Here is a 15457-nt window from a genome sequence, read left to right on the forward strand (position 1 = left end):
AAGAAAGGGCAGGGCACATGACTCAGTTTCCCAAAAGCTGCATTCTTAACTTGGCAGTAGTGGCATAGCAACTCACAGGTACCCCTCGAATGTAACATTCCCATGTTAACTTTTACTCAATGATTAAAATTCTGAAATTTTTTCTACCTTGCTGAATATAGTCAAAATTTTACTGCAGTGGTTTCTGAAATGATTTTCTTATAATTGTAACAACCTGTCAGGTGCCCCACCATCATTTTTGCAGTTATTTGGAATCTGCTTGAAGAATGGCATGGTACCAGACAAGCACTGACACTGTTTGTTTAAAGTTTCATGTTACTGGTGTTTCCTCTCCCACTAAGTCAATAAACCTGTACTGTCTTATCATAGGTTTTTTTTTTTTTTTTTTAATATTGTTTTCTGAGCAAAAAGATAACACAAAACCCAGTCTCAAAATGGCCCCTACTCGGCAGGAAGCAACAAATATAGTTTCAAATTTTGCATGCCATGAAGGATGCCAAATTAGAAACAAATTTTAAAATAAGTTTGAAAATGGAGATAACTAATAGTATCAAATATACATGTTTTTTTATAATATTTATATGCATAACAAATAGAAATATATGTGCAGTTTGAAATTTCATGCACTGAACAGTCTACACTGGAAAGACTGTTTCTATTTTATATCAAAATTTTTATTTTTAAATAAAAGGTAAAAAACCCACTGCATCTTTTTAAAAATTTTAATATATTTTTTTAAAACTGAAAATTACATACAATAAGCATTGCAACCCATTAAAAAAAGGCGAAATATTTGCATTGTTCAAAAATAATTCAAAAAAATGGGCACTTATCACATGCCCTGCCACTATTTTTGCTACAAATGGGGGCACTACTACTGCTCAGTTAAACAGAAGCTGAAACTTTGCATGAGTTTTAGTACAGAGAATACCCTGAGAAAAGTTGGATTTTTCATTAAATGAAAAGTCCTGGACTTTTCATTGAATGAAAAAAGTTTGTGAAGTAAATCCAGTAGTTTTCTGGAAAACTACTGGATTTACTTCACAAAATTAATTGACATTTAATTCTCAAAATACACGGATGTATTGTACTGTCCAAGTTACTCTTGTGTTAATATCCAAGCAAGACAACCCAATAAAAAAATTACTTGAAACAACCAGCTGAACTTTATTAAAATAAATATGCAAACAATATAAGCAGTACTGTATACTAAAAGTGATAAAAATATACAGGAGTAAAAATCATGGAACAAAAACAAGGTTAGGATAAAATAATTTAAAATCAAAAGCATAAATGAGAAGCTTTCAAGGCAGGATGCTCCTTTGTCGACTAACTAGTGCATGACATAATTACCAGGTTTGTCATGTGACAGAGGGTAAACTGGGAAAGGATGATGCCAAAAAAAAAAAAAAAAAAAAAAAAGTAACTAATCAGGATCTGGTGGCAACAAATAACATGCATTGGCAATGATATTCCAAGTGCATTTGTGCTCATCTTATTGTAGGATGGCAGACTCCATAATAGGGTACATCATTTGCCACTACTAATACAGTGGATTCCGCTTATTTGGGCCACCGGTTAATTGGGGCAGCCATTTATTTGGGACAAATCTTAAAGAACAGAACCCAATCGAGAAAACAGCCAGGGTTTACTTCACTTAATTGGGACAACCTGCCGTTTAATCAGGGCAGGAGACCGCAGCACTGCAGATTACCCTACGATTGTCTCCGACCATACCACATGGTTCGATCGGATTTCTGGAGGTCACAACCATAAAACAATACAAAAATTAGCAGTCCCCTGTTTATTGGGCTTTTCTGTTAGTGCTTCAATCGTATAAAAAAATTAATTTTCAGAATCTGCTCTTCATTCCTATTTTTAAGCTTCGTTACTCCATTCTCACTTGTGCGTATCGTGTTACTTGCAATTTGTGTGTGCCGTGTTCTTTGTTATTGATTGCTTATCTTTTTTACTGTTTTAAAATTTTAACCCCACCCACAAATGTCAGTGAAAAAATGTTGAGTTAATATGTACATATTACAGTACGTATTAATTAAGCTATGCATGTAAGCGTAAATTTATTTTTATTTTGCTAACCTGTGGAAAATATTCTTCCGATTTTCACGTATCATTTAATTTTTTAATTGGGTACTTAATACAGTATATCTTTGCTTTTATAGCCTGTGGATAATATTCCTCCTATTTTCGCTAATTAGAATCGCTGTTTAATAGAATTAAACTTTAATTCGGAAACGTAATCATAATGACCAGCGCTTACTTACTACATATCATATAGTAATCAGGACTTTACTATGGTGAGCTCATCGTAAAGTGATTTGATCGTACAGAAAATCAATCGTAAAGCTGCATTTTTAACTATTTACGTGAAACTTCGCATAATTCGGGCAGCCGCTTAATCGGGCCAAAATGCACCAGTCCCGATGTGTCCCAAATAACCAGAATCAACTGTATTAACATTATTACTATTGGCATCTTATTAAAATTCTCACCCCTTCTGGGATGGAAGGGCAAAAGGATGTATCTGTTTGATATCTGATCGGACTCTTTGTAAGTAGCAGCTTTAAATTAGTCAACCATCTTTTTTATGGTTCTTTCCATGAAATGGACGGTAATAACTGTTGCTTCAGAGATGGCTGATATGCCTGAGCTCTTGATTCAGCTGCTGGGAGTTAGACACTAATAATACCGGCTTTACCCTACCCCACCCTACCTTACCTTATACTGCCTTATCATTAATATCTGGACACCCCTCCATATTATTGGCCCCAGTGCCAAGCGATTTTCTTGAGCGATAAATAAAGTGATTTTCTGAGTGATTGCATTCCGTTTTCTTTCCAGTGCCTTTCTTATTCTCAGTTCCTTTGAAGTGATTCTGTACTTAACAGATTTTAAGTAAGAATCCAGGAAGGAAAATCACCTTTCTTTTCTTAGTATATTAGTCAATTCTTTCACTAATAAACTAGCCTCTGCAGGTGCTTGGTCACTAGGTGGCACTGCTCCTGCCTCCCCGTAGCAGGGCAGGAAACCTGAAAGGAAAAAATAATCCTTTCGTGGCAAAAAAGGAGCAAAAATGGATGCTACAAACCAGGTTTCACCTGGATCATTGGATAAAACTGAACACAATCAGCAGCAAGATGATCCAAACCCATCTACTGCCAAGAGACAAAAGAAAGACGTGACCCAGACCATCTCTCCACTCTTTCTAATTTTTTATTCCCTATCAGACCAGCCAATTAGTAAACTTTCTCCCTTTGTAATATAAAGGAGTCTAGAACATGTAGCTGGTCCACAGAAAATGGTTCACCACTTAAATCAGGCGACCTACTGATAGAAACAACAAATCATCGACATTCTGAGCTTCTTAAAATAACAACTTTTGGTGGGATTCCCATCAAAGTCACTCTACATGCCACTTTAAATACGTCAAAAGGGGTTATCGTGGAATGGGACCTCCTAAACAGCTCTGAAGAAGAAATCGTACATGAGCTGCAAAATCAGAATGTCAGTCATGCGAAAAGAATTCTTATCAAAAAGAATGTAAACCTTATACCAACCCGCACCATCATACTTACTTTCAACACACCTACCCTACCAACATCAGTGAAAGCGGGATACCTGAATTGCCAGGTAAAGCCATACATCCCCAATCCAATAAGATGCTTCAAGTGTCAAGAGTATGGCCATTTCCAAACAGTATGCAGAGGTCAAGCTATTTGTGTCACATGTGGCTCAAAAGATATAATTTTTTTTTTTTAGTAGTTGTTGGCGCATAGGCTTCTGTGGCCATAATGCACCTCCCAAGGTTTTTGCAGTACTTTGATCCAAGCCCAAGGTGGGAATCAAACCCGCGACCTTTGGGTTGCCAGGCAGGCACTTTACCCGCCCGGCTAGCCCGGTCGGCTCAAAAGATCATAATGATAAAGAATGTCATACAGTCTCCTCACTGTCCAAATTGCAAAGGAGACCACCCTGCCCATTCCAGAGACTGCAACATATGGAACAGAGAAGCAAGTTCAGAAATATATAGAAATATGCAACAGCAACTATAGTGCAGAAAACAAAGGTAACTGCAATGCAGACTGACATCTCAGTCCCGCCTAACATCTCAATAGCAGACTGGGCACGCTTAATATAAATATATATATACCGTTACAAACAAAATCTTGTTTGTAAATCCTTTTTCAAACAAAACCAAAAGTTGATCAGGCAATTAATACACCCATTATAATCTCACCAGATGTTGAAGATCCAATACCAACAAGCAGTACAAATCCCACCAAACCTGTAGACAAAAAAGAGAAAAATACTGACAATATGGAAATTGAAGAAAAAGGGCAAGATGAAGCAGTCCTGGAACTTTATGCAACTGATGACATGGACAGTGGGGACCAACCAAGCTTCCCTAAAAAAGAAAAATTCAAAACAGATCGATTCAAACAGGCAGCCAATTGCTGACGAGGCTAGTGGGAGCCAGACGTGTTCAAAGCCGCTAAGTGGATTTTTTTATTTGAAATTATTGTTTTTCTAAAACTTTTGATTTAAATTTAGTAGTATAGCATGATTTTGTGATTTTCTGATTAATCTGGCGTATTTATTCTTTACTCGGCCTTGTAATTGCATAAAAGTATCGGTAAGGGTATCAAATCCACGTGTTACAAGTTGCAACTCCGCTGAACGAGAAGTTTTTTAGCCATATTTAGCCGCTTTATTGAATATTTTTTTACATCAAATTATTTTCTGTAAGTAGCTTATAGACCTAGTAAGGAATGTAAGTTATTCTGAATTGAGACAGCGAGATTTTAAAGTTAATTACTTAAGTGTCCGTAGATTTACCGTTCGTAATTGCCGCCTTTGTCATACGATACATTATATACCGAACTAGATAGCGTTAGTATAGTATAGGTTATAATATTGTCAGTTGATCGGTAGAATTTATTAAACTTCTTGAACTTTGTTGTCAATTAAATTGTACTTTTACCTAAATACATATAACGACTTAGATTACAAACGTAACATAATTAATTAATACATAACTGATATGGAAGTTATATAAAGGGAACTCGTAGATAATTAATAGTTGACACTGAAAAATATATATACCGTTATAGCTGTGTTGGGATACAAGTTTAGGGTTATAATTTTGAACTGAAATTGAAATTTTATTGAAATTAATAGAAATCATGACTCAAACCAGAGCAGCAAAGCAAAGGCTCAAGCTAATGGAAGTGTTGTGGCTCAGAGGAGAACTGCGGGTGGGGGGGGGGGTTTGCCTTCTGAATCACAGCCTTTTAAAATGTACTGCTTGCATGATGTTTGTGGAGCATTCAGGTATGGGACATGATATTGCCATGGGGGATGTCTTTGTGTGTGTGTGCGCGCGCGATGCAAGGAGTGTATCGAAATCAGGCAACAACTCAGCTTTGTTAGGCCTATATGAGAGCTTGAAGGACAGGGTGGATGCCCTCGAAGGAACTAAATTGAGGGCCCATCAAGCTCTCAGCTGCCCACATCAACGCCAGAGTTTGCACCTGGTCATCACGCAACACAGCGGCAACCTCCAAAGCAGAATGCGCTGGTCCCACAGGAACTAGTAGTTGTTGGTGACTCTATTGTCAGGGAAACGGGGAACATGCCTTGTAAAAAGGATAGGTGGAACAGGACCAGGGTATGTCTGCCAGGGGCAAAGGTTGATGACGTTGTAGAGCGGATATCATCTTTTAAGGGCACAAAAGGTGATATAGTTGTACACTAATGATATCAAGAGTAGGAGACCAGCAGAATTACTTAACAAGTGCAGGTCACTGTTGAAAAAAAGCCGTGAATTAGGTTTGAATGTGAAAGTGTCTGCAATTCTGCCCAGACACGATAGGAGGGAGTATATGATGAGAGTCTTGTCAATCAATTCGCCCCTGGAAATATTGTGAAAGGCTCAAGGGGTAGAATTTTATTCAGCCTGGACTGTACTTGTTAACAGGAGAGACTGCTTCTACACGGATGGGATACACCTAAATAGAAAGGGTGCAAGACTATTTGCTGATGCTATCGAGGCAGTGTTAGGTGGGTCGGAAAACTGCTAGCTTGGGGGGGAGACAAAGCCTAAAAAATTAACAGTAGCCACTGGTAGAGGTGAAAGAGATTCTTGCACTGCTTCTATTGGAATGAACAGAAGCCTGAAAAACAAGATGCAGGATATTTCAGAGACTGCTGGGAGTCATTGCGATACAAGTAAACACATGGGTTGTGTTAGGGTAGCTAAGAATATAAACAGGTGCATGTATACTTGCGTGTACCCCAATGCTAGGAGTTTGGTAAATAAATTTGATGAATTTGAGGTATTGCTCAAAACATCAAACGCAGATATTGTTGGGATATCAGAGAGATATAAGGAATGCAGAACTGGAATTTGGGGAGTACAATGTGTACAGAAAGGATAGACAGGATAGGAAGGGAGGAGGGGTTATTCTATTAGTTAAGGAACACATAAAATCCAGGAAGTGAAGCCAGTGGGCATCGCTGGACAGTGCAGTGTCGAGTCAGTTTGGTATGACATAAGCATTGGGAGATCAAAATTGAGAGTAGGAGTGTACTATAGGCCTAATGACTCTGATGAGTACAATAAGAAACTGTACAGAGAAATAAAGTGGGCCAGTAAATCAGAGTCTTATAATGGGGGATTTTAATTTCCCAGATATTGACTGGAATTTGTGGGTTGGTCACTCACACATTAGCAAGGCTTTTTTGGATTTATTGGATTGTTTTCTACATCAGCATGTTCGGGAGGTAACTAGAGGGAGTAATACTCTTGATTTGATTATCAGTAGTGATTCTTCATGCATTAAGAATCTGCAGATAAATGAAACAGGTAACTCAAACAGGTAACTACCATTAGGGGTAAAGGGAAGGGTTATTGCTTTCGTAAAGGCGACGACGATGGACTGGGACAGTATTTCAATTCTGTACAGTGGGACCAACTGATGATGTTACCAACAGCAAATTCGAAATGGGAAGCATTCAAAGAACTTATCTTGGAAGCTACTAGGCTTTACATACCAACTAAGAAATATTGTTCAAGGTTTAGGCCTAAATGGATGTCAGATGAACTAATGAGACATATGGCAGAGAAGAAAAATGCATGGGATACATACAAATTAACACGTGACACAGAAGCCTATGATAGATACAAGTTGATCTGTAACCAAGTTACAAAGGAGGTTAGGCAGATGAAGGCAGATTACGAGAAATCTTTGGCAAGGGATGCAAAGAAAAACAGCAAAGAGTTCTTTACTTATGAAAATTCTAGAAGGAAGGGGATGAATCAGATTGGTCCACTTGATATCGATGGGTCAACTGTTGATGATCCTGCTCAGGTAGCTAACAAACTAAATGAATATTTTGCATCGACATTCACACACGAGGAGTTATTCAGCGAGGGGAATGTCAGAGGTGTATTCAACTCTGGCAGTAAGCTAGAGAATCTTGTAATAACTGAAAGTAAAGTGGAGGAGAAATTGTTGAAGATAAACACAAGAAAGCACCTGGGGTGGATGGGATCTATCCAGTTATATTAAAGATGCAGCAAAGGAAGTAAGCAAGCCCTTAGCCATAATTATGAGAGCATCCTTGGACTCAGGGGAGGTACCCATAGACTGGAGATGTGCAAATGTAACCCCAATTCACAAAGGAGGATCAAAGGCTGACAGTAAATTATAGACCTGTGAATTTAACTTCTGTTCCAGGAAAATTAATGGAGGCACTGGTTAAAGAAGCACTGCAGGATCATCTAGACAAGACTTTAGTTATAGCTCAGACACAGCATGGTTTTGTTAAGGGGAAGTCTTGCCTAACCAATTTGATTGGATACTATGATGCAGTCACAAAAGAACTGGATGTAGGGAATAACTTTGATATTATATACTTGGATCTTAGAAAGGCTTTTGATACTGTTGCACATGGAAGACTGCTGCACAAATTGGAACAGTGTGGCATTGGTGGCAAATTGTTGCTATGGATAAAGGGATGGTTGAGTGGCAGAAGACAGAGAGTGGTAATTAATGGACACTGCTCATCGTGGACTAATGTTATCAGTGGAATCACTCAGGGTTCAGTGTTGGGTCCATTATTGTTTTCTGTATTTATATTTATAAATGATATTGATGATGGTATATCAAGCTTAGTGTCCAATTTTGCAGACGATACGAAGGTTGGCAGGGTTGTCAAGGACACTACTGACACTATGCTGCTGGAACAGGATCTGGAAATGTTTAGCAGATGGGTTGAGAGGTGGCAAATGAAGTTTAACATTGACAAATGTAAAGTACTACATATGGGAAACAGCAACCCCAGAGTAACGTATCAACTCTGTGGTACTACTCTGACAGTGGTAGAGAATGAAAGGGACCTGGGGGTGGTTTTGCAGGCAGATATGAAGTTCTCTTAGCAGTGCAGTGGGCTGTAAGAGTAGCTCATGGTGTATTGTCAATGATATATAGGAATTTTTCTAGCAGGGATGAGGAGGTGATTATTCCCTTGTATAAGGCAATGGTCAGGCCACACCTAGAGTACTGTATACAGGTTTGGAGGCCTCATTCCAAGAAGGATGTAGAGCTGCTGGAACGAGTACAGATAAGGGCAATAAGATTAGTGAATGGAACAAAGGGGTGCACTTATGAAGAAAGGCTTAAGTTTTGCAAATTACAGTGTCTGGAGACTAGGCGTCGGCAAGGTGATCTGATAGAGGTGTATAAAGCCTTGAATGGTTTGAGCATGCTCAATGCTGATGGGATTCTTCCTCTCGCTCAAAATAATCACCTGAGAGGGCATAAATTCAAATTGAGGAAAGACAGATGTAGGATAGACGTGCAGAAATTTGCCTTTAGCCAGCGGATGGTTGGTTGGTGGAACAGACTTCCATCCCTTGTCATGGAAGTTGGTAGCCTAAATAAGTTTAAGACTCAGCTGGACAGGTATTTCGAACGAACAGAGGAGTGAAGTGGAAGTGGTTTTTTTTTTTTTTTTTTTTTTTGGCTGATGCTGCAGAAGCTTGCTTTCTTGCATCAAATGCCTCTACTAATGCTATGTCATTTGAATCAGTTTCTAAACCCAAATAATGCGTACACATTTCAGTGTACGCATTATTTGGACGGAAATGTGGAATTGTCACAGCATTTGAAGTAACCCAAACAATATCAAAGATCTTATTTCCGTCTATTCTCCTGCAAGTGTCTGTTTACAAGAAACAAACCTGACTCTGAAAATAAGTATTTGAAACAAGTACTACAATATATATAGGCAAGATCGTAAAACATGGAGGAGTTGTCGTAAAACAGCTCATGGAGGAGTTGTCGTTTTGGTCAACTCTAATATTCCATCCAAGCGTATTCAGCTGCAAACACCCTTTGAAGCAGTCACGGTACGCATCATGACTGGAATTACATTGACCATAGTTTCTCTCTACCTTTCACCGAATCGTACGTATTCACTGCAAGATTTGGAGGACTAAAATTGAACAATTACCATCTCCATTCTGTTTGATGGGGACCTAAATGGGCATCATATCATTTGGGGATCACTTCATACAGACAAAAGAAAGAGGACAAATGATCGAAAAACTTCTAGACAGCAGAAACTTAACACTCTTAAACACAGGTAGCCACACCCATGTCCATTTACCAACAGGGACTACCTCCGCAATTGATCTCGCCATCTGTTGCCAAGCTCTCTTTCCTCTTCTCAACTGGTCTGTTTCTGATGATCCCTACAACAGTGATCATTATCCAGTTGTGTGCCACTAACTAGCAAATGACGTACCGCAATCTGTAAGAGGTACAAAATGGAATTTTGCAAAGCAAACTCGGAAAAGTACGAAGCAGCAATGTGCTGCTACTTTAGATAAGAAAACTATAAGACATTCTGATATCAATAGTGCTGTTACTTATGTCACAAATCAAATAATCTCTGCAGCAAATATTGCAATACCAAAGACAGCAGCTAACCAGTTCCATAAACACTACAAGCAGTGGTGGAATGAAGAATGCTTGGAAGCAAAGAAAACAAAAAATAAGGCTTGGAATCAATTCAGAAAGTTCCCCACCACCACTAATCTCATAAAATATAAGAAAGCCAGAGCAAAAGCACGTTATATACGCTGGAAATCTCAGAAAGAGTCCTGGATATCTTTTGCAAGCAAAATTAATAGAAATATGGACACCAGAATTATCTGGAATAAAATTCAAATATCAGGCAAACATTCAACCGTCCCTAAACCGATCATAAGCTGGAAAGGTCATGACATAACTGAACCAGAAAAAATTGCAAATCTACTAGGACAGAGGTGGCCAACTTAATTTGTGATGCGATCTACCTTTTTTCTTTCAAAATGTACCACGATCTACCATCTCAAAAATTTCATTGCACAAGGTTAAAAAAGTTAATCAACACATATTGAAAAATGTTTATAAATTTAAAATTCCATACAATTCAGAATTCTTATTTTAAATTCAATACAATTCAGAATTCTTATTTTAAATTCAATACAATTCAGAATTCTTATTTTAAATTCATACGTATTTAAAATTTTAATTTATGCGAAGTTTGTGTCTTCGTGTCATCTGCCAAGCTTTTAAAATCGGGGATATACCGTGATAAGGCCAAACGAAAGAATCTTCTGAATGCAAGTCCGTAAGAACACAGCAATTCTTCATCTTTGTTTGTTTCAAATACGAAGAGGCAGATTCACATAGATATGTGGAACCAAAACAGGAATTTAAAAGTTCACTGCATTTTTTTACATTTGGGTACTTTTCTCGTTAAACATATTTCCAAAAGTCTTTTTCTGATGATCTGGCTTTTAGGAAGATATCGTTTCTCAATGTAATAATTTCATTTTCAAGTAATATTTTCTCCATGTGAAAAATCACAGTGATTTTTTTCTGCAATTTGTTTCATATCTAAGTCGACATTAAATGGATAAGAAATATATTGAACAATGTCTTCAATTGTTTTAATGGTTTCAAAATCATCCACAACATTCTCAATTTCAGAAACATATTTCTCACTATTAAATTCAAAAACAGGATATTTTTGCAAATGAACTTTCATATTTGCAAAATGCTCGAATTTTTTTTCTTTGATATCCTTAGCCATTGCCAAAAATTGATATTTACATACAGAAATACTACTAATCATGTCACCCACATTTTTATATTTTTCTTGTAATTCCAAATTCAGATCACTTAATTTACTGGTAAAATCTGCCAAAAAAAAACCAGCTCACACAACCACTCCGTATCTTGTTGCTGCTGATAATCATTTCCCCTTTGATCAACAAATTTTTTAATTTCATTCAGAAAGTTTTGAAATCTCTGTAGAAACTTACTCCGACTCGGCCACCTCACATTCATGTGTAATATCAGATCTGGTTCTTTTTCATCAAGTTGCATTTTGAAAAGTCTCCTTTGAAGAGATTGTTCTCTGATGGAATTCACAATTTCGAAAGCAATGTCCATTACACTTTTAGTATTTAATCTTTTGCTGGCTGACACTTGTTGGTGGATGATACAGTGGTAACTAAAAAAATCTGGGAATTCATCATCCTTTTGGCATAATGCGATGAATCCGTTAAGATGCCCCATCACTGCTTTAGCTCCATCTGTTGTTACTGATACAAGCTTAAATAGTGGTAATTTAATTTTTTCAATAAAATGTTTGAATGAGTTAAAGATATCAAGACATCTAGTTCTTTCTTTTAAAGAAACCATACCCAGCAGTGCTTCTCTAGTGGCAAAATCATCAAAAACCAAGTGAATAAAAATGAGAAACTGAGCTGTATCACTGACATTTGTAGATTCATCCAGTTGTAAAGAAAAGGACACACGATTAGCAATATGAGCACGCAACTGTTCTCTCACATTTTTACTCATTTTTTCGATGCGTCGCATCACAGTATTTTGAGATAATTGCAGATCTTAAAGGGCACTTTTAATTTCATTTTTGTTCTTAAAATTTTCAAAAAGAGAATCTGTGATTTCTAAAAATGCGTCTTTGATGAACTGACCATCAGAAAATGATTTGCATTTTTTTTTTTGCAAGATGACTCACTTTAAATGATGCTACAGTTACTGCTTTAGATTGTAAATTAGAAGTCATGAAGAAATTTTGTTGTGCGAATAATCTGGATTTAAGTTCTTCTAATTCTAGATTGGTATTTACCATGGAGTGCGCTGAAGTGCCTTTCTAAATTTCCTTTTTTTTGGGTATAGCCACAGAAGCATTGCAAATCAAACAGCAACATTTTTCTTTCACGATTACAAAAAAGTATTCTAGTTCCCACTCTTTTACTACGTTTTTACTGTTTCTACGTTTTACTCTTTTTCGTAGTATTCATTTTAAATCAAAAGGTATTAAATTAACATATAATAAATGTCCAGTTATTAAATCAGCAAAAGCAATGCTTACCGATTAAAACACTTTAATTTGCACAAACCGGAAAATATTCTGACTGAACAGCTAACATAGGATAACTGATGAAGAGGATTCCTGAATGAGAAAGTTATTATTGCTATGTTTGGTTTATATCCTTATAAGAATCAGTTTTGAATGCCTTTGTGATATTTCTCCAAAGCTATTTCTGGAGGTCATGACCATAAAACAATAAAAACAATTTGCACTTACCAGTTTATTGAGCTTTTCTGTTAGTGAAATCTAATTATAAACGGGTAGTAAACTCAATCTTATTGAATTTGCAATAATACTGACAGCTGGAATTCTGTGGTATTTTACATTATTATGGTGAAATGTGTTTCTCTAATGAAATCTTCAGTCATGCAAAAAAAAATAATAATAATAAATAAATAAATTTTCAAAATCTGCCCTTCATTCCTATTTTTGAAGCTTCGTTTAAAAAAAATAAAAATAAAATAAATAAATAAAATAGCGCGCAGGTAGTGAAACCTGCTGCGCAAAATAAAATTTTGGTAGTATACCTGACACGCAAATCGAGGGATGACTGTATATTTAAAATTCGTTGTGATCGACACGTTGGCCACCCCTGTACTAGGAGAAACATTTGAGGAATTGTCAACAACAACATCATACAGACCAATCTTTCAAACATAAAAAGCTCAAATTGAAAAATACAAAATTCATTTCCATGCAGCTCATGAGATTTCATACAACCAACCCTTTACTATAAATGAATTGCATAAAGCCCTAGCGAAATCTAAGCAAAGTGCAGCAGGTCCGGATGGAATCCCCTATCAAATGATTAAACATCTCACTAAAAATTCTTTATGCATGCTCTTACTGCTATATAATAGGATATACCTTGAGGATACATATCCAGACTCTTGGCAACATTAGTTTGTACTGGCCTTTCCAAAACCTGGGAATGCCCATTCAAACCCATATAATTATCACCCCAGTAATTAAATTTCCTATTCTTTGCTGCCTTTTTTCACTTTCTTATTCCAAAGGTGTTTTTCCTTCTGCTTGGAAATTTGCTCATATCCAGCCAGTTCCTAAAAAGGGTGACAAATCCCTCCAATCCAATTATCGTCCCATTGCAATTACTTCTACTCTTTCTAAAGTAATGGAGAAATCAATTAACCGCCAACTCTTAAACTACCTAGAAACCTTCCGTCTGATCAACGATCACCAGTATGGATTCCGTCAGTGTCGATCCACTGGAGATATTCTGGCTTATGTTACCCATTTATGGACTAATTCAATGGAAAGGTTCGGTGAAACACAAGTAGTTGCTCTTGACATCTCAAAGGCTTTTGATCGTGTTTGGCATAAAGGTCTTCTAAACAAGCTTCCATCTTATGGTTTGCCAACTGTTTTTAGTAATTGGTTATCCAGTTTTCTCTCTGATCGCTCACTGAGGGTGATGGTAGATGGCTCTCTGTCTTCTAACTTCTCCACTAATGCCGGTGTCCCCCAAGGTTCAGTTCTTTCCCCCACTCTTTTCCTCTTGTATATCAATGACCTTCTTCCATTGACTGGAAATCCTATCCATAGTTTTGCCAATGATAGCACATTGCATTCAACTTTCCATTTTGAGAAACCTTGTCCTGCTCAATCAGCTTCAACTTCTCGAAAATCTGCTACCAATTCCTTAAATGCCGATCTTCAGGTAATTCTCCAGTGGGGCAAAGACAACTTAGTTGATTTCAACCCTTCTAAAACTCAGTCTTGTCTTATATCTCGCAAAAAGGATTCTTCTACTCCTATGCTTATCTTTAGTGACACTCCGATTTCTAGGCAAAATGATATATCTCTTTTGGGGATTACCCTGACTTCTAATCTCTCTTGGCACAAGCACATTACAAATATTGCTTCCTCTGCATCTAAAAAACTTGGTTTTCTCTTTCGCTCTCGGCGTTACTTTTCTTCCAAACAGCTTCTCACTCTGTATAAATCGCAAATTCGCCCTGCCATGGAATATTGTTCCCATATCTGGGGTGGTGCCCCCAAAACCTCTCTCTGGCTTCTTGATTCCATTCAGAAGAGGGCAGTTAGGTTAATTAATGATTCATCTCTAACAGAGTCTCTCCACTCGCTTTTTCATAGACGCACTGTTTCTGCTACATGCCTCTTCTACAGATACTTCCATGGGCACTGTTCTTCTGAATTGGCTTCTATAATTCCTGCTCTCTCTTTCAAAACAGTCCGAACACGTGCCGCCACCAGCCAACATCCATTTACTGTCCAACTTCAAACCCACAGAACCAACTTTTCATCTTCCTCATTTATTCATTCAACTGCCGTTTTCTGGAACAACCTTCCTTCATACGTATTTCCTGAAAATTACAATCTACAGAAGTTCAAGTCCAATGTCAACAAATATCTTCTTTCGTCTTCTTAACCTCAAACCCAAGCACGGTACTAAGTACTATAGGTTCTAATACCTCTCGTGTTTGGGGTTCTCATAAAAAAAAAAAAAAAAAAAATTTCCGCAGTAGTTGTCTACGTAAAACTTTAGAAAAAATGGTGAATAATCGGTTAACATGGTTTCTTGGCTTCTATAACCTCCTTAGTTCTAGCCAATACGGTTTAATTCAGAAAAACAGATCAACAATAGACATGATGACAAAAGCCGAGTCAAATATATGCAATGCCTTTCTCCAAAACGAACACCTTTGTAATGATATGCCTTGATATTGAAAGGGCATTCAATATTGTTTGTTTGTTATTTGGTTTTTAGGAGCATTAGCAACTAAGGCCATATTGCTCCGGGGATATATGGTGGTCATTCCCTGACCTTTCTGCATTCTCCGTATTTGGTGGTCACGGGTTCGAACCCCGGTCTAATCAAGAAGCATGTGCTACGCACTGCTGCTCCTGCCCACCTGGCTATGGAGGTGCCCATTCGATACTACCTGAGATATGGTATCCTTCATGAATTGCACAAATTAGGACTTCAAGGCCATCTACTAAA

The 15457-nt window shown here is 37.4% G+C and overlaps 1 protein-coding gene across 1 annotated transcript in view; it reads right to left on the reverse strand.

Annotated features, from left to right (window-relative positions):
* Orai (calcium release-activated calcium channel protein orai) overlaps window positions 1-15457 on the reverse strand; it is an 87475-nt gene that overhangs the window by 1368 nt on the left and 70650 nt on the right. The gene's annotated exons all lie outside the window — the stretch shown is intronic.

The sequence above is a fragment of the Mastigoproctus giganteus genome, chromosome 8 (genome assembly GCF_048544385.1).
Source record: "Mastigoproctus giganteus isolate SK-2022 chromosome 8, ASM4854438v1, whole genome shotgun sequence".
In the NCBI taxonomy this organism is placed as follows: domain Eukaryota; kingdom Metazoa; phylum Arthropoda; class Arachnida; order Uropygi; family Thelyphonidae; genus Mastigoproctus; species Mastigoproctus giganteus.